The sequence below is a fragment of the Gorilla gorilla genome, chromosome 17 (assembly GCF_029281585.2).
Source record: "Gorilla gorilla gorilla isolate KB3781 chromosome 17, NHGRI_mGorGor1-v2.1_pri, whole genome shotgun sequence".
NCBI classification, from domain to species: Eukaryota; Metazoa; Chordata; class Mammalia; order Primates; family Hominidae; genus Gorilla; species Gorilla gorilla.
The window spans coordinates 62037854-62059234 of record NC_073241.2 but is presented as its reverse complement, the minus strand read 5'-3'; positions in this window follow the sequence as shown (position 1 = coordinate 62059234).

Here is a 21381-nt window from a genome sequence, read left to right as displayed (position 1 = left end):
TCTCAGGATACAAAATCAATGTACAAAAATCACAAGCATTCTTATACACCAACAACAGACAAACAGAGAGCCAAATCATGAGTGAACTCCCATTCAAAATTGCTTCAAAGAGAATAAAATACCTAGGAATCCAACTTACAAGGGATGTGAAGGACCTCTTCAAGGAGAACTACAAACCACTGCTCAAGGAAATAAAAGAGGATACAAAGAAATGGAAGAACATTCCATGCTCATGGGTAGGAAGAATCAATATCGTGAAAATGGCCATACTGCCCAAGGTCATTTACAGATTCAATGCCATCCCCATCAAGCTACCAATGACTTTCTTCACAGAATTGGAAAAAACTACTTTAAAGTTCATATGGAACCAAAAAAGAGCCCGCATCGCCAAGTCAATCCTAAGCCAAAAGAACAAAGCTGGAGGCATCACACTACCTGACTTCAAACTATACTACAAGGCTACAGTAACCAAAATAGCATGGTACTGGTACCAAAACAGAGCTATAGATCAATGGAACAGAACAGAGCCCTCAGAAATAACGCCGCATACCTACAACTATCTGATCTTTGACAAACCTGAGAAAAACAAGCAATGGGGAAAGGATTCCCTATTTAATAAATGGTGCTGGGAAAACTGGCTAGCCATATGTAGAAAGCTGAAACTGGATCCCTTCCTTACACCTTATACAAAAATCAATTCAAGATGGATTAAAGATTTAAATGTTAGACCTAAAACCATAAAAACCCTAGAAGAAAACCTAGGCATTACCATTCAGGACATAGGCATGGGCAAGGACTTCATGTCCAAAACACCAAAAGCAATGGCAACAAAAGACAAAATTGACAAATGGGATCTAATTAAACTAAAGAGCTTCTGCACAGCAAAAGAAACTACCATCAGAGTGAACAGGCAACCTACAACATGGGAGAAAATTTTCGCAACCTACTCATCTGACAAAGGGCTAATATCCACAATCTACAATGAACTCAAACAAATTTACAAGAAAAAAACAAACAACCCCATCAAAAAGTGGGCAAAGGACATGAACAGACACTTCTCAAAAGAAGACATTTATGCAGCCAAAAAACATGTGAAAAAATGCTCATCATCCCTGGCCATCAGAGAAATGCAAATCAAAACCACTATGAGATATCATCTCACACCAGTTAGAATGGCAATCATTAAAAAGTCAGGAAACAACAGGTGCTGGAGAGGATGTGGAGAAATAGGAACACTTTTACACTGTTGGTGGGACTGTAAACTAGTTCAACCATTGTGGAAGTCAGTGTGGCGATTCCTCAGGGATCTAGAACTGGAAATACCATTTGACCCAGCCATCCCATTACTGGGTATATACCCAAAGGACTATAAATCATGCTGCTATAAAGACACATGCACACGTATGTTTATTGCGGCATTATTCACAATAGCAAAGACTTGGAACCAACCCAAATGTCCAACGATAGACTGGATTAAGAAAATGTGGCACATATACACCATGGAATACTATGCAGCCATAAAAAATGATGAGTTCATGTCCTTTGTAGGGACATGGATGAATTTGGAAACCATCATTCTCAGTAAACTATCGCAAGAACAAAAAACCAAACACCGCATATTCTCACTCATAGGTGGGAATTGAACAATGAGATCACATGGACACAGGAAGGGGAATATCACACTCTGGGGACTGTTGTGGGGTGGGGGGAGGGGGGAGGGATAGCATTGGGAGATATACCTAATGCTAGATGACGAGTTAGTGGGTGCAGCGCACCAGCATGACACATGTATACATATGTAACTAACCTGCACAATGTGCACATGTACCCTAAAACTTAAAGTATAATAAAAAAAAAAGAAACTTACCAGTGTATAGAGGCAGGCAAGAGGCAAATGTTTCACCATATTCCACCCTGCTCTTTTCACTCAGATCAAGAGAGGTATGATGTCTTAACAGGAGAAGAGAAACAGAAGGAAAACCCTAATCAAAAGGAAACTTTTCTTCCTCTGTGAATGTGGACTACACTGAGAACAAGGAATTTAAACAAGATTCCCAAGACCCATGACTCCTTGGAGTGCTTCTCAAACTTTAATATACATACACACATCCTCTTTTGGTCTTTTGTATCTTGTTAACATACGAATTATGATTCAGAAGTTCTAGATGAGGGCTGAGAGTCTAAATTTCAAACAAACTCCCCAGTGATGATCCTGTTCTTGTGGGGACCACACTCAAATAGAGTTTCAGAGAACTGACTAAAACTATTGCTCTGTCTGAGATGAACAATTTATAAAACCATCTTAAAAATCAGTACACTGGGCCATGTGATTAAAATTCACCTAATTATTTGTAGGGGTTTCAAAAACTTTGAGGAATGTGTGTTATCAAATTCCTAAACCAAAAGAGGATGAACAAATGGCAGTCATCATCTGGCCTATAATGTATATCAGTCAGAAAATATATCCTCAGATAACCTCAGGGGCCCTTGCTTTCTTCCAAAGGATGATCAGAGTGCTAGTTAATTTGATTAATACAACTGTATTTGTCAAGTCTCCAGAGAGGTATAAACAAACAGAAAATGACCATTCTTGCTTTTTTCATTCACCTAATATTTATTGCATGAATAAACTGTAACCCACCATGTCTTAGGCCCTTTGCTAGGTGCTAAAAATGCAGCTGGGATCAAGACAAACACATTACAGAGACAGCCTTCATTGGGGTGGGGGTAAACAATAACAAATTCTTTCTGGAGCCAAAGACAATTTTTCCTGGACTCCGATGTATGAAGAAGTCTGGATATGAAGGCAGAAGAACGAAGGTGGCCTGGAGCCATTTGGCAGTAGCTTGGGAGAGAACAGGGACCACACCTGGAGTTGACTTGAGGGTGAGTCTGGGCTTAGGAACCGTTATCAATTCTTCCCCATAGTTTACAGCTATTCCTTTCTACTCAAACCTTAAGTAAATCCTCATTAAATTTACAGCATGATGTTATAAATGCTGCATTGTGGAGACCTGGAGCGGGACCTGTACAAAAATGATAACAAACAATGATCCTCTCATGAAAATGGGCTCAGGAGGATAGGTGTAGCTCCCATTAGTTATCAGTCATTAGTTGATCCAGTGTCCCAGAAGGGACAGCCAAGAGACAGGTGACATCATGGCAGCAAATGAGGAGGCCAGTGCAGAAGAATTGGACATGCGCTGGAGTACATATAAAGCAGCTCTCTGAGATGCTCCCTTACATGCCAAAAAGGTCTCTTTCAGGTGACTACCTATGCTTCTTCATTCCATGTATACCACTGTGATAGCCTGACTCTCACAAAGTGGCCTCATTTCCCTTATTTCCAAGTTCTTTGACGCACTTCATTCTCCTTTCATGTACTCAGGGCATTAAGTCCATATAATTAAATATTATCTTTTTGGAGTTCCTTTGCAATTAAAGTATAGTGAGAGAGAATTTATAACAATGTTAAGTCATCATTTCTCCCTATTTCACTGTCCCTCGCCCATCCTCATTTCCCCACAGCACTCATGACTCCATCTACAGTGCAGAATGTCAGCACTATTTCATCCTCCGGGACAGTCCTTCTCTGCCACATGCACCACAGCAGCAATAATTCCAGCAGGACTTGTTTAAAACAATAGTATGTCATTGCGAGACGGGAGTTTCTGGAAAGGCTCTGTTAGGGTACAAAAGTCTCTATGATCTCGCTTCCCATTTTTCTCTCTATATAGTCAGCCCTGCATATCTGCAGGTCCTGCACACTCAGGTTCAACCAACTGCAGATCAAAAATATTCAGGAAAAAATTAAAAATAACAATACAACAATAAAAATAATATAAATGGAGAAACAATATAGTATAACAACTGTTTAATAGCACTCACACTGTATTAAGTATTATAGGTAATTTAGAGATGATTTAAAATATATAGAATAATGTGTGTAGGTGATATGCTAATACTACGCCTTTTTTTTTATATTAGGGACTGAAGCCTTCTCGGATTTTGGTATCAGTGTGGTTGCTGAACCAATCCCCCATGGACATGGAGGGACAACTGTAATCACTTTTGTTGACATACTATAGTGTCTCAAGAAGACCCATTTATTCTAGAGCTAAAATTTTAAAGTGAACATTTTTAAATTTGTAGAATAGTTTTAAAAACTAAATTTGAGCCTATGGACATCTGAAACAGACTCTTTCGACATGATCTTTTGCTGTCCAAAAGTTTAGGAAAATGTGTAGAATTTAATTTGAGTGTAATGTAAAGAATGGTTAGTAGTTTTGTTAATTTTGAAGTAATAGATTCTCTTAAATATAACAGCAAGCTCTTTTAGTGAATTTGAAACATGTATAAGCATATCTTAAAGTAATGGGACTACCGTGTAAAAGAAAGAAGTTAAATACAATAATAATTATCAATTAACAGGGTACAGATTCAACAGCCAGTTTACTTTGTGGAGGTCACATAGATGTGTGTTGATGAAAGATATTAACACAACTGGTCAGCAAAAACGCTAGGCCGGGCGCGGCGGCTCACGCCTGTAATCCCAGCACTTCAAGAGGCCTAGGCTGGTGAATCACCTGAGGTCAGGAGCTCGAGACTAGCCTAGCCAACATGGTGAAGCCCCGTCTGTACTAAAAATGCAAAAAATTACCTGGGCATGGTGGCTGTAATCCCAGCTCCTCGGGAGGCTGAAGCAGAAGAATCGCTTGAACCAGGAGGTATAGGGTGCGAGGAGCCGAGATCACGCCATTGTACTCCATCCCGGGCAACAAGAGCAAAACTTCATCTTTAAAAACAAAAACAAAAACAAAAGATCACTATATACTAGAAGTCATCTATTGTTAAGCACTCTATAATAACTGATAGATGCTATGTTGTACCCTGAAAAATGGGAACATGACTTTTCCTTGCCACTCAGGGATGCGACCCTCAGAGCAGTGTTCCCTGCTCTACCAACAGCTGTCTCAAGAGGAAAATATTGGTAAATACAAAAGGGGTCTTTAGACTTGGGCAAGGTAAACTAAATTGAGGAAGGGAAATAACAAAGAAAGTTTGTGTAGTTCAGGCTCATACTAATATTTTTAAAAAAAGAACTAGGAAAACTTGGTAAGAAACAAATAACAATTGTTTTGCCAACTTGATTTATCATAAGGGAATTGAGAAAATGCATTATAATTCTCCAATATTTTGAATAGGAAACTTATGGTCAGAAATTTTTATCTTGCAAACTCAAATGCAAATACTTTTTAAGGGTGTGTATATATATATATATACAATATATATACAATAATTATACAAATTATACAATAATTTGTATTATACAATAATTTGTATAAATTTAAAAGATACAAGTGCAGTTTTGTTTCATGGATATATTGCACAGTGATGAGGTCTGGTTTTTTCCATGTAATCATCACCTGAATAATTGTACCTAATAAGTAATTTTTCATCCCTCACCCCATCCAATCCTCCCACTTTTCTAGTCTCCGAAGTCTATTATTCCACACTATATATCCATATGTATACATGATTTAGCTCCCACTTATAAGTGAGGATATATGATATTTGAACTCTAAAAGCATATTTTATTTCTGCACCAACTTTTTCCTCACTCCATCCCACTCATGCATTTTTTCAAATAAATATTTTTATTGATACACAGATAGAAAAAGTACACAAATCATAAGTGTGAAGCTCAGCGAATTTTTACACAAGGAACACACCTGTATAACAACCGTTCAGATAAGGAATAAAATATCACTAACACCACAGAAGCCCTCCCTTGCCCCTCTCTCAGTCCCTAACCCTAACTTCCTCTCCAAAGATAACACTATCCTGACTTGTAACACCCAATTTTCATATTAATACAATGAATGACATCATATGTACCTGTACCTTTTTGTGTCTGACATTCATTCAACATTGTAAGAGTTATTCATGTTATTGTATATACAATGGTTTATTCATTTTCATTGCTGTGAGGAATTCCATTGTGTGAATATACTAGACCTTATCCATACTGTTGATAGACAACTAGGTTGTTACCAGTTTTTAACTATTATGAGTAATGCTGCTATAAACTTTTATACATGCATAGGTATATGTGTGTATGTATATATACATATGTGTATGTACCTATTTATGATATATCATGTATATAATCTGCAAGTATGTACATGATAGAAGATATATATCTTTTGGTGCATATATGTATATATCTTTTGGTACACATGTGTATGCATTTCTGTTGGACTGGTATTGCTAAGTAACAGGGATATGTACATGTCCAGTTTTAGTATTAGTAGATACAAATAGTTTTCCAAAGTAGTTGTTCCAGTTTACAATCCTGTCAGCAGTGTATGAAAATTCCAGTTGCTCCCCAGTTTAATCAACACTGGGATTAAGACAGCTTCCCAGTCTTTTACATTTTAATCTTTCTGGTGAATATATAATGTTATTTCACAGTTTTTAATTTTTATTTCCTTAGTGATTAATGATGTTGAGCACTTTCTCATATACTTACTGTCAAAAGAGATTCTTTTGCCTATTTTTCTATATGAGTTGGCTTTTTTCTTACTGATTTGTAGACATTGTTTATATATTTTTGAATACAAGCACTTTGTTGCATACATATATATGTATATATATATTGCAAATATCTTTCTTATGGCTTAACATCTTACTGTGTTTGGGATGTGGTTGGATAAACAACTTGTATTCTTCTTTATCAATCTCTTCCTTTATGCTTACTGCTCTTTTGTGTCACTTTTTAGAAATTTCAACAACCCAAGGTCATGAATACATTCTTTCTTATAAGCTTTAATGTTCTATCTTCCTATATAAGCCTATAGTCCTCCTAAGATTGACTTTTGTTTTCAGCGTGGTTTCTCAATCTTAGCACTATTGACATTTTGGACAGGCCACGTCTTCATTGTATAGAGACTCTCCTGTGCCTTGTAGGACATTTAGCAGCATCGCTTGCCTGTACCCACTAAGTACCATAGCATGTCCCATCCTAAGTCATGACAATCAGTGATGTCTCCAGCCATTGCTGGATGTCCAAGGGAGCAGGAAGGCCAAAACTGTCCCTGTTAAGAACCACCGACTTATGCTATTAAGTGGGAACCATGGTGATATTCAATTGACTTGCCACTACTACAAGAATGGTATTCTCCACACTCTGCCTTGTCACCAGTATCACAAATCAGAAGACCATATATGTTCAAGAGACTAAAATGTTCTTTCTGGACTCTTTATTCCATCAGTTTCAAAACCAATATGCATGTCAATATGACACTGTTTTATTATAAAGCTATAGTAATCAAGACTTGATATCTAGCAGTACATATATTCCAATTTTGATCTCCACAGTTTCTTTTACTATTCCTGCATCTTTGCCTTTTCATCTTAGAATAAGCTTGTCAATTTCCATTTAAAAAAAAGAAACTACTGGAATGTTCACTGGGATTACATTAAATCTATAAATCAACTTGGTAAAATTGACATTTTGGAAATATTGAGACTTCTAATTCTGGACCATAATATATCCACCCCCTTTAATTAATTCTTTAATTTCTCTCAACAGTGTTTTATGGTTTTTGGTGTAGATTTTCTACACATCCTCCCTTAGATTTATTTCAAGGTATTTGACTATGTTGATACTATTACAAATAAATTTTCTTTAAATTTTTTAACACCTTCTAATATATAGGAATATATCTCATTTTTTACATTGAGTTTGTGCTGGTTACATAGTTAAATTTATTTATTTATTCTGACACTTTATATTTGAATTTTTGAACATTTTCTGCACACTTACATCATCTTATGTAGTTAGGGTAGTTTTATTTCTTTCCTTCAATATTTTTTCTACTTATTTTTTATGTTATTGTATTGGCTAAATTTCAATACAAATTTGAACAGATAGTAGTGATAATGTGCATCTTTTTCTTTTCTCTGATCTCAGCAGGGAAAGAATTTTGTCCTTAATTATGGTATTTGATGTAAGCTTTTATAGGTACATTTTGTCAAAATAAGGAAATTTCCTTTTACCCTTGGTTTGAGATGAGTCTTTGTCATAAATGATATTTAATTTTAATATATTTTTTCTGCATTCATTGTGGCAATAATAGTATAATTTATTTTGTTAATGTTAAAAATAAAATTGATGATTTAAAAATTTAAAATCAATCTTGCGTGCCAGAACACTAATTTTCTAATGGTATATTATTATTTCACATGTCATAGAATTTAAATAATTAATCATTTGTTTAGATTTTTTGCTTCTGTGATCATGAAAAAGGTAAGTTTGTAATTTTTCTTTCTTATGAAGATTTTGTCATGTTTTGGAATCAATATTATTCTGGCCTGTGATAGAGACAGTTTGAAGTTCTGGTTGCTATCTTTCTCTAGACAAGATTTACTTCTGCTTCTGGCAGGCAGAGACTCCAGTTTTTCAGCAAAAAATTATAGAGCAAAAAAAGTTAAGGCAAATGCAGGTGGAGCTTCTGTTCCTGAAAAGAACCTTTTGAGAAATTTCTGTCTTACAAATACATATTTATTTTGAACAACACTTGCTGGAATTATTGCTACTGTAGTAAAAATAAATTGGAATAGCTCTTCTCTTTTTTATTTTCTAAAGATTTGGGGTAAAATTGATCTTATGTATTTTGTAAATGTTTGAAACAATTTACTGACAAAGCCATCTTATGCTGTCATGTCTTCATGAAAATATATTTATTGTAGATTTAATAGCTTTAATAGGACTATTTAGCTTTTCTATTTTTTCTTATATCAGGTTTACTAAGTTATATATCTCAAAAGGATTTTTTCATTTAATCTAAATCTTCAAATTCATTTGTTTAAACTTTTTTCTCAACTAATTTTTATTTTTTTCATGTCTGAGGAAAAAAGCGATGTCTACATTGTCATATTAATAGTTTGTTTTCTGTCTCTCTCTCTCTAGGGTTTTATCAATTTTATTAGTCTTTCAAACACCCCACCTTTTGCTTCTTTGATTTTCTCTATTTGTACCTTTGTTTTCTATTCTGTCACCTTTGTCCTTTTCTTACTATTTCTTTGAGTTTCGTTTGTTAATCTCTTATTACCTCCTTGAAATGGATGCTTAGATCATTGATTCACAACCTTTCTTCTTTTCTAATACATGCTTTCAAGACTAAAAATTTCCCTCACAGCCTAGCTGCAACCCACAAATTTTAATATACTATATTTTTATTATTACTAAGTTTAAAATATTTTCTAATTTCCATTTTGAGTATTTACCTGTGGATTATGGAAGAGAATTTCTTTATTTCTAAGCAACTGGAGATGTTGTTATCTTTTTTTATTGATTTTAGTTTTAAATCCACTCTAGTCAGAGAATACAATCTTTTCTCAGTATTCATGGGGCATTGTTCAAGGATCTCCCACAGATGCCAAAATCTATGGAGGCTCAAGTCCCTTATACAAAGTAGCATAATATTTGCTTATAACCTCTGCATACTCCCCATATACTTCAAATCATCTCTAGATTACTTATAATACCTAATAAAATGTAAATGCTATGTAAATAGCTGTTATACTGTATTGCTTAGGGAATAATGAGAAGGAAAAAAAATCTGTCCTTTTCAGTACAAACGCAATTTTTTTTCTAGATATTTCTGATACATGGTTAGCTGAAACTAGGCATGTGGCAAGCACAGATTGAGATGGCCAACAGTATATTCTCTATGTTTTCAAACTTTTCAATTTAATGGAGGTTTACTTTATGGCCCAGCATATGTTTAATTTTGGTAAATGTTCTACATGCACTTAAAGAATGAATATTCTGCAGTTGCTTTGAGCAGTGTTCCATACAAGTCAATTAGGTTAAGAGTGTTAACTGCGTTGTTCAAACTTCCTATATCTTTACTATATCTTCATGCTTATTCTCTCAATTATTAGAAGAATTGTATTCAAATGTATCACCATTATGGATTTGTCAATTTCTTCTTTTAATACTGTCAAATTGGCTTTACATAGTTCGAGGATTTGCTATCTGATGCATAGAAATTTGAAACTGCTCTATCTTCCTGTTGCATTGATTCTCTGATCAGGAAGTCTCCCTAGTGTTTTTACCTTGAAGTCCACATTGTCTGATATTAGCAAAGCCACTCCAGCTTTTTTTTTCTTTTTTTGGTTAACATTGGCACAGTACTATAATCAGTTACTTTAAAGTCCATGACCTTTATGTCTATTATCTAACTCACCTGTTGGTCTCTTTCTCTTTTCTTAATTGTTTTCTCTTAGTTTTCTGCAACTTGGTATTTTTTCCTGGTATTTTTCTTCCTGGTAGTTTGCTGTTGTTGAATGCCAGACATTGTGCATGGTGGTTTGAGGCTCTGAATAATATTATTCTCCTACAGAGATGATTTGCTTTTGCTTCTGGCAAATCGTAAGAGTAGGGTGATGTATACTAATCCAGGCTGGGCAGAGGTGAACTGAAGCTAATTTTCAGTGTTTGTGAGAACTAATTTTTTTCTACCTTTACTGGTAGAATATAGACTTCAACTGAAAGTCTGCATGTTTTATAGATGGGCCCTGAATTTTAATTTGTTTCCCCAGGACCACTAGATTGCTGAAAGTTTACTTGGCTTCCCATCCCATTGAATAAAGGTTTTTCTTGGCTTTCTGAATCTCTTAGGTGTTGCTCACAAATAGGCAAATGTCACTTCTTTTTAGGACGTGTACTTTTCAAACTCTGGCTCCTGTCACAGCCTTGAACTCCAATTTTTGTTTCTCCAGCATTGTAAAACTGCTATAAAAGTCTGTTCAGCTACTTAGCTCTCAGATCCACCCAACATATGAATTGCCAGATGCATTGAGGGGAAATATGAACAAAATAATTGAGATAACCTTGATGTAGTTCCTCTTTCTGAACACATGGGCCCTCAAGTATTAAAAGCCTCGATAACTAACCCTAATCCTAACTCTCCAATCAGAGGGTTTTGCAACCAATTAGAGACTTTTAAGTTCTTTCCTGCTTTTTTTACTGGTTCTTGGCTTGAGGGGAGGGCTTTTCTAATACAAGGTAGTCTGCCAAAACCGGAAGCAGAAATACTACTCACATGCTCCTAAAGTGATATTCCTTAAGAAAATTGCAACCTCCCTTAACTATGTTAAGGTGAATGGAAAAGACAAAGGTATCGTTTTTCTCAGTAATATCGCAGAATATTCCCAAGTGTGGCTAAGGTGATGAAAAATTTGTTTCGAATGAGAAAACCCTAAAAGGAAATTTAAGAGAAACTAGAGTGTCAGTTTATAGCCATTTTCAATCTGGAGATTTCCCTTTTAGACTATAGTGAGTATCAAAAAACATGTAACTAGCATGTGATTCCTCTAATTTTAAAGGTATGATTGCTGAGGACCAAAATACACAATGCTATGACAATCTACCTTTGGCAGACCTCATAAAATTAGATAGGTAGTGACTGGAGGGTATATGGACATGGCACTGTGAAAGATATCTATACAAAACATACTCTGCACCAAACAAAACGTCTTGTGATTCCAAGAATGGTTCTCCAACCTGCATTTTTCCATGCCTCACCTCTGCCTGGAATATGCCTTTCACATCAACATGACGATTAAGCCTATCTCCCCTGCGGCAGGGTCTGGATCAGATGTAAATGTTAGAGTTTCCTGGATCCTCTGAACACCTAATTCACGTTTCCTGCACTTTTATTTTTTTTATTTTTATTTTTATTTTTTTTGAGATGGAGTCTCACTCTTGTTGCCCAGGCTGGAATGCTATGGCGCTATCTTGGCTCACTGCGACCCTCACCTCCCGGGTTCAAGTGATTCTCCTGCCTCAGCCTCCTGAGTAACTGGGATTACAGATGCCAGCCACCATGCCTGGCTAATTTTTGTATTTTTAGTAGAGACCGGGTTTCACCATGTTGGCCAGGCTGGTCTCGAACTCCTGACCTCAGGTGATCCACCTGCCTCGGCTTCCCAAAATGCTGGGATTACAGATGTGAGCCACCACGCCCGCCCTCCTGCAATGCTTTTAATGGAACTTACACCTGTCTTAATAGCATTGTATTTGTTAAGGATTGTTCTCTCCCATTCAGAATTAAAACTCATTGAAGGCAGAGACTGAAATGTTTCATGTTTATTTCCCCTGAAATACTTTGTGTTCATAAATTGTTATTGGCAAAATAGCTGTGTTGAAAAGCCTAACTACAATGAAGGGCTATATAGCATTCTATGCAAATCAAAGCACAAGAATAATTATCCCCACCTGTAGTTGTGGATAGTTCATATACTAAACTGTTAAAGACATATAATAAAAGTAAAGGTAAAGTATAATCATACCATAATTGTGGTATGTGTGCGTGTATGTGTGTATTTGGGCATAAACATGCTTTCTTGCTAATGATGGACAGCCAATTGTTGATCATATCCAACAAATTCATGCTTCATTTGTAATTAACTGTTTATTTGCCTGAAAACAATGCAAGTAAAATCCACAAATATTTGAGTTCCTACAATCCAAGACACTGCATTGTGTATTTTGAGAACCACAAATAAGAATAATATATTAACCCTGCCTTCAAGAGGGAACATTCTGAGGCATTAAGACAGTAAGACACTACAAATTAAAATATTGATAGGATAATATTTAAACCACAGTTGAAGAGATGCAACCAAGCAATACACAATTAATTGCCAAATGAATTGTAGAGACTATCATTGCTTTAGGAATTTGGTGTAGGGTGAGCACTGCATTGGCAGGCAGTGGGGGACAGGGTGGTTACTTGCAGAAGGACGTTTGTATACCAAATGAAACGCCAAAGGGGAGTTGTGGGAGTGGGAGTGGGGGTGGACAGGACAGCAGAAATCCAGCCCAGCTCCACTCACCAATATATCTGCCCCAAAACAAGCCCACTTCAGACCAGCGAAGAGAGGTCATTTTATAGATAACAGAAGACATCTTATGTGCTACAGTACTTTGGTTGAGTGGAACTTTATGGAAGGTATGGATTTGAACAAGGTCTTGGAGAACTAGTGTAATTTGCTGTAATTCTGCAGATGATAAGTATCAAAGGTATGTTTGGGAACTAGTGTGGGAGAATAAAATGTTCAGCCAGGGGAGTATTTTGAAATAAGAAAACATATGGAGAAGACATTGTATAAATGTACATATATATGAATAATTTTAAACTCCAGGCTAAAGAGTATAGAATTTATTGTATTGGTATTAAGAGCCAATACATGTTTTTGAGCAGGTTATATGTGACCAATGTCTCAGTAACATTTGTCTAATGCAGTATATTAAATGAATGGAGAAGTGAGAGATCACTACCAGGGCATCATGCTGGGTCCCATTGTAATTGTCCAGGCATAAAGTGAGAAGGGTCTGGGGTAATAACAACTGGAATAGAAAGAAAAAAATGCAAATTTGAAGGTTACAAGAGATAGAGAAATCTAAGGAGAAAGTTTTATGATAAAGTTATTTTAGTTATTAAAAGCAATATTTCTTTTTTAGTTAGCTTAATATTCTTTTTCCAATCTTGAATTAATGTAATCAGTGTTTTTTCTTAATGGAATGAAGATAAAATTTCACCAGCTCTTGAAAAAAATTATTCAGATAATCATATGTAGTCGAGACTAAAGTGATGAGGTTCCACTGTGTCACCTGATGCTTAAATGCATGGTCTCTGGAGCCAGACTTCCTATGTTTGAATTAGAGCTCATCATTTACTAGTTATATGACCTTGGACAAGTAGCTTGATTTCTCTGTGCCTAAATTTCATCTATAAGATAGGGTCAACAATGGTATCACCTCACAGAATTATTTTCAGGAATGAAACAGTGCCTGGCATGGGGTGTTACTTGTTGTTGAAGTTATTCTTATTCTTATTATTTATTGTGTTTCTCAGGCCATACAAGCCTGGAGCTAAGGATGATCATAAAAGCTACAAAATAGCATTTCTCTGACTCTGCGACAACCTATTTCTTAAGAATTTCAACCTCACTCCTCAAGTTCCCAAATAATTCTGGGAATAGGTTTCTTCTCCTGAGTTATCAAGATGTCTAATCCTCTCACTTTCTCAAAGGCATATAATGGCATTACCTCCACAGGCTTCAGTGCTGCCCATCAGGCACTCTGCTTTTGCCACCATTGATGCCCACATACACAACAGTGTTCCCAATGCCCAATTTTGAGGGTTCTACAAGGATACCATGGACACTGTGCCATTATTAGTGCCCTCACTGCCAACTCCACCTGCACTACTATCTCTGCACTACTATCTCTACCGCTACTATCTCTAGCACTACTATCATTTCTAGCACTACTATCTCTAGCACTATTATCTACCTCTAGCCCTACTATCTCTAGCACTACTATCTCTAGCCCTACTATCTCTAGCACTACTAGCTATCTCTAGCACTGCTATCTCTAGCACTACTATCTCTAGCGCTACTATCTCTAGTGCTACTATCATCTCTAGCTACTTGTAGGGCAGTGCAACTGCTCTTTCACCCATATGGCCATCAACACTATGGCCCATGGTATCAATGCTGCTTTTAAATTGTGTTATTACTAACCCTCAGAGATGGAGAACATGCTTGTTTTACTTTTACCTGGTCTTCTTTTTCTATGTCCCTCATCCTAAGAACTCAGGTTTAGGTCCTAGTAACCAGCCTCCTGAACCCTTCACATGACAAGCACCATGCCATACTTAGAATCTCCCCTTCCATTTGAAATTTAACTTTTCCCCATGAACCTTCTTAGAAGGAAGTGTTTTCTAAAAGGTTACGTATCCTAGAGGGCAGTAACACGACTTCTGACAATTGTGCCTTCGGAGGTATGTCAAAATGTTGGTAAATGCAACATGGTTCAAGTTGGTTTCTTTGTTCACTTGGTTTTTTATTTTAGAAAAAAGCAAGCCCCATAGAAATCCTACCTTTCTAAAAAAAAAAAAAGTTCATAAATACAAATACTAATGTGAGGAGGTATGTTTGCCTATAAGAGAAAGCTAGGCAATGAATGAGAAAAAAATAAAAAGCGAAGGCATTAAAGAAATAAAAGTAGTCAATGTGATGCAATTTCAATCCCCTGACAATGACTGATAGATCACAGGAATGAAATCAGATGGATGCGTGTCTCTGAGTGCACTGCAAAAATGTTCCCTCACACAGCTTGTGAAGCAATCAACAGGACCAGGGGCTATTCTGGACTTAGTCCAGGGAAATGAAAGCAGGTAAAATGAATACTGTAACATGGAAGCTAATAAACCCCTAGGGGAAAGTTATCATAATATCACCAGATTGGAACACACTTCCGCGAATGTTTGAGAATGGTAATAGAGGTATAGAAATATTGGATATGTGGAATGAGTTTTTTAAAAAGTTGATTGGAATCAACTGTTGTGTGCTGTAATGGAAAGGTATACAGTGCTAAGAGAGAACATATGACATTCACTGTCCTGAAATTCAATTCTAATAACAGAAGTCAATGTAGTCTCATAAAAATGTAGTAATCAAAATCAAGAGCAATTTCCTTATTTAAAAATACTATCAGTTTTGATATGGAATTAGATTCTTGAGATTAAAGAGAATGAAAGAAGTCACTAGCAAGCTTCAAAAATGTATTTAAAACGTAGTTTCAAAGGAAGCCACGTGGAATTGCAGAAAGAGCAGGGATTTTGGAGACTGACTCACCTAGATTCATGGTGCTAAGCAAGTCACTTCTCTCATTGCCTCCTCTACACAAAGGGTACAGACATGCCTACTTTAGTAGAGTTATTGTTCACAGTCAAATAGATCATGCAAAAATATCTGCATAGCGGGTGGCACAGGGTAGGTTCATAGTAAACATCACACCCATCCCCTTAATTCTTATTCTTTTTCATGGCCATCAGTGTACCAGACATTCCCTCTCTGTTTTCATTTTCTTCTGTCTTCCACCATAATATTAATACCCCCAATGCCAAGTCAACCAGTGGGGCCAGTGGGAGAGATGGAAGTAAAGAAATAGGCTTGAGAGATCTTGAGAGAAGACATGTAAATGAACTACATTATAGGAAGTGCTTTTCACCAGCCAGTGAACATTGATCCAGTTTGGGGCAGCTCTAAAATACAAAAGTAGTACGGCAGATCCACAGTGGATTGACTTTTTTTTTCAGTGTAAAATGAAGGCAATGCAAACATTAGATGAGTGCTATGGTTTGAATGTCCTCTCCAAAACTCATGTTGAAATTTAATTGCCATTGTAACAGTATTAAGAGATGGCCCTTTAAGAAGAGATTAGGCCTTGGGGGTTCCACCCTTTTGAATGAATTAATGCCATTATTGTAGGAATGGGTAAGTTATTGTGAGAGTTTGGCTCCTTTTCTCTCTCCATCTCAGGTGCTCCCTCACCTGCCGTGTGATGCCTTCTGCCATGTTATAATGTAGGAAGAAGGCCCCCACCAGATGCAACCCCTTGATCTTGGACTTCCCAGCCTCCAGAACCATGAGCCAAATAAATTTTTTTTCTTTAAAATTACCCAGTCTGAGGTAGTCTGTTATTGCCGCAGAAAACAAAGACAATAAGTAAAACCAAGTGATTTCTAAGTCTCTTTCAACAATTGTATTGTGATTCCAGCTAATTGGACATGTGCTTATTAATCTGGCTCCCAGGGAAAGGGACCTGGTGAAACATGGCAGTCCCCTAAAAAGTAGGCAGTGCACCTACAGATACACAGAGGTGGCACATAGAGATCTCGAAAGCTACCATAATTGTACAATTTTAATGTGAGAGATCAGTCCAGGCTTATACAATGAAATCTAGAGAAACCCAGATATCTGCTATTTTGACTAAGCTCAGCTTATGAGGCATAACCAAAATGTAATTTTATGTTGGTCTCTCCTCCTTTATTGTTTTTTTTTTAATATTTATTTATTTATTTTTGAGATGGAGTCTGGCTCTGTCGCCCAGGCTGAAGTGCAGTGGTGTGATCTCGGCTCACTGCAACTTCTGCCTCCCAGGTTCAAGCAATTCTCCTGCCTTAGCCTCCCAAGTAGCTACGACTACAGGTGCATGCCACCATGCCCAGCTAATTTTTTGTATTTTTAGTAGAGACAGGGTTTCACTGGGTTAGCCAGGATGGTCTCGGTCTCCTGACCGCCTGACCTGCCCGCCTCAGCCTCCCAAAGTACTGGGATTACAGGCGTGAGCCACCACTCCCAGCCATCTCTCCTCCTTTAAAATGTATTCAATGGGAGACATTTTCCCCTGCTATTAAATGCACCCTTCACTGGGCTCCTTTACATCTGCATTTTGCTGTTCAGTATAAGAAGATGTCTAAGTTTAAAACAGTCTCAAATCAATAGATGTCCGTCTCTAGTAATAGTGAAATCCTGAACTTGACTTAGGGTTTAAATCCTCTTTCATTCACCATATGGTCCGGTTTTAGGAATGCTGCCTGCTACCTGAAGGACAGTACACCTTTCCTCTTTCTCTGTCCTCACTCTTCTGCTCCTTCTGCTCTGCTCATTAGCTACAGTTTCCAACCTCTCCTGGGTTGGAGCACGAATCAGAAAGGCAGGCTGGAAAGCTTCCTACATGAATTCATATTGCTATAAGCTGACTCTATATTATCTGGGGCTGGAAAATATTTCAGCTGACTCTTTCTCTCATGTAGGTATTAGTGGCTACATTTATTTGTTGAGTCCTTGCTGGCCCCCTCCAACTACACCTCTAGCTTGTACTTCTTGGACTGTCCCACTCCATCCCACTCCCTGTCTTGGCCTCTTCTTCTCAGATGGTCCATTCCATGCAGATGTTTTTCTATTTGAGACCCATTGCCTCCTCAAGACAAGCTTATTTGACACGTTATAAAATGGCTTCAGGCCTATATTCCTATATTAGATTCCTCTCTGGTCCCTGGAGTTTTGTCTCTGAACTGCCAGCAAGGGAGAGGCAGTTACTTTCTGATGCAGCAGTGACTCTCCTCTGCTCAGCTGCCAAACCAGCTCTCCAGCACATCTCTTCTGCTCTTTGATTTCCTAGACTGAAGTTAGACCCAGCCAAATCTGAGCACAAACCCAGAGGAGGCATAGCAAGCTCTTAAAGCAGTCTTTGAAGTTCTCCCTTACTGTGTTTGAGTGAGAGCAGGTAGTCCCCATCTCTCCTTTCTCAGGGAAAGAGGCTCTCTGTGCAGCTTTCCCAGAGAAGTAGTCCTCAAAAGTGTTCTCCCTTCCCACTCTCTTAATTCTTTTATATTCTCCATTTTAATCAGTGTTCTTCTAGTGTTCAGCTGCAAGTTTGTGCAACCAACTCCTGCCTTTCAAAATGTGTATTTTGATACAGAACCTCACTTTGGTGTGCAGAATCTACTGTATCATGAAACCTTGTTGGAAACTTAAACATTTTATTATATAAGATCAAAACACCTTATTACATACACATGTACCCAAAGAAAAACAAACACTGGATGAAGGAAAACATTCAAGACTTTAGTATTCGGGTAATATTGCATTGAGGCATGAAAAGCTATCCTACTGTACCCCAAATATTGAGGTTGCCGTGGATTTATTCCTTTAAGAAGGTTAATTGACTATGTACCACGTGCAAGCAGTGCGTTAGGCCCTGAGACCACGACAGTGTGAAAAAGAGTCACGGTTCCTGATAATGGACAGTATAGTCTACAAGAAAAGCATCTGTCCCCATTTTCTTTTGTCCTCATTTTTCAAATAGAGACTTTACTGAGCTTTTGTACTCTTAGTTCAGCATTGCAAACACACTGATTTCTTCCTTGTCAGCCTGTACATGAAAATTAAGTCAACATATATATGAGATAGGTGGTTCTTGCCAAAAAGTAACCGTAGTATATGATATGAGATTGTTACCTAAAGTCCTTGCCAAGGTTTTGTGTTATTGAAACCTGAAAGTTCACTTAATCAGAAGTACTTCTTGGTAGAGCAACATGGGTCAGTAGGTGAAGCAATGGCATGGAAAGGACTCTGGGAACATGAATTTTAATTTGGTTCTGCCACTGACTGTGACCTTGATCAAGTCCTCAGACTTGTATCTCAGTTTCCCTGTGGTAGAAGCAGGAGGACACTTACGGCAACATTGGTTGAGTGTTGCCATGCTGTTTTCTTCACACCTGGAGACGACAAGTTAGCACCCCAATATCTGTTTTGTGTATGCTGAAACTGAGCTACTAAAAAAAAAATCTAAGCATATTTTTAGATTCATATAGTGAATTAAAAGCCACCCAAAAGTTAGAACTGAGGATCTCTGACTCTCTATTCTCTTAAAATGTTTGGCAGTGTTAAATATGAATTTGGGTTTCAGTGCTTCAATCCCCATCTCCTTGCTACTACTGTATTCCACAGATTGGCTCTATTCTCATTGTTTCCCATCCTGTAGTGAAAGAAATATATATATAGATACACATACACATATATGCTGCCCTTTAAAGCCATATTTTTGCCATATCATTTAAGGATGACACAGCTAAGTGAAACAAAACATGTGTCGAGGCCCTACTATGAGCCAGACACTATGCTAGGCACAAAAGGCATACAACAATATAGTTAATCAGGGCTCATAGTCACTGAGGGTTTACTACATGCCATGTTCTTTGTGTGGATTTTCCTTTTTATTCTCAAAGCAACTCCTATGGGGTGACAAACAGCAAGTCCACTTTACTTGGACTTGCTGTTTGATGATAAAACTACTTCTCAGAGTGGTTAAACATCTTTCCCAAGATCACACAGCCAGTAAGTGGAGGAAGCTGAAATTTTACCCAGCTCTTCTGACTCCAGAGTCCATATTCTTAACTACTAACTTACTCTGCCTTCCAAAGATGAATACGATTAGACAGAACCTCCTGTGAGGAGGTTCATGGATGAATGGAGGAGAAAGATTCATAAATAACTGCTATGGAAGTACAGAGAAATGCGCAATTAAATTTGTGCAGAGCTGGAGCAAATGAATGTGTGAGAAGGTATTGCAAAGAAGGCAACATATGAACTTGAAGGAGAGAAATGAGGGATTAGAGATAGGCATTCCAGAGGCAACAGCGTGGGGCAAAAATACTGTAAATCTGTAAGATGTGTTGGGGAAGGAATTACGAGTAGCAGAGTGTGGTTTGAGCATAGTACATTGGCTCCTTCTTTCCTAGGCTTTCAGTGACTGCAAGAACCTCACCACTCTGCCTTCCTAACACCTATGGAGCAGGGAGAAATTACAACTCCACATCAACCCCCTGGGAACATAAGCAGGTCTCTACAGCTCCACTATCCCCCAGCTTAAAGCATGAAATTTTGAGATAACCTCAGTTAATCTATAGATGAAGTAATTTTCTCTAATCACGGAACCAGCACAAACTGATGGTAGCTTTCAGGACCATGGCCTCCTTGTCCCCCTTCATTTAAGTTGATCCCACACTCCACGTGACACCAACCTATAGGCAACCCCAACAAATGAGTTAGAGTTCAGAAACGGGTGTGAAGAATGCTACTGAAGATCAGACAACGGCATAAGTAGAAAGAATCAAAATGCAAGCATACATGGCAAAAAAAAAATCCATTCAAAAACTTCTCAAGAGCCTATAGTGATCCAGGCTCAGGTCTATGCTAGAAAGCAACAATATTCCCTCTATTTGATGTTATTTTAGCATTTAAATAAAGTGTAATGGAAGCCCATTTTGAAGAGGGAAGAAAACTAACTGTTTTTCTTTATAATGGCATCCATTAGTTTCTGCCTCAACTTTCCACTTATAAGTGGAAGATTGGATTCATCTAATCCAAGTTAAAGTTTTGTCAATTACAACTCACAGGGAGTAGTTAAAATAGGAATTAAGGTAAAATATATTCTGGTCTATTCCACAGTTGAGCATCCACTTGGTCTAAGTCCTGACCACTTACGTTGTTCCCACATACCTAAAAGAAAACATTATTCACTTGATTTACATATAGAAAATTCAAGGAGTCATATAGGAATTTATTTTTGCATGACTTGATGGTAGTGACAATGTAAAATATTTGCTCGGTGATAAGTCATACTTAGAATAAGATAGAGAAGGATTTAGACTTACCATCCCTAGACATCCAGTCTCCTGGTGTTTCAATCCATGTTACTAGATGGACACCTTTGAATGAAATCTTAGAAATATTTTCTATAGGAGTTTAAGTGTATTTTTACATGAGCTTGTGTTATTGCTGCCTATAAGGCCTAATCAACAAAACAAGCAAAGAAAAGATTGAGTGACTTGGTTTAAAAAAAATCAATGGGGAGGCAGGTGCAGTGGCTCAGGCTTGTAATTCCAACACTTTGGGAGGCCAAGTAGAGAGGATAACCCGAGGCCAGGAGTTTAACACCAGACCGGGCAA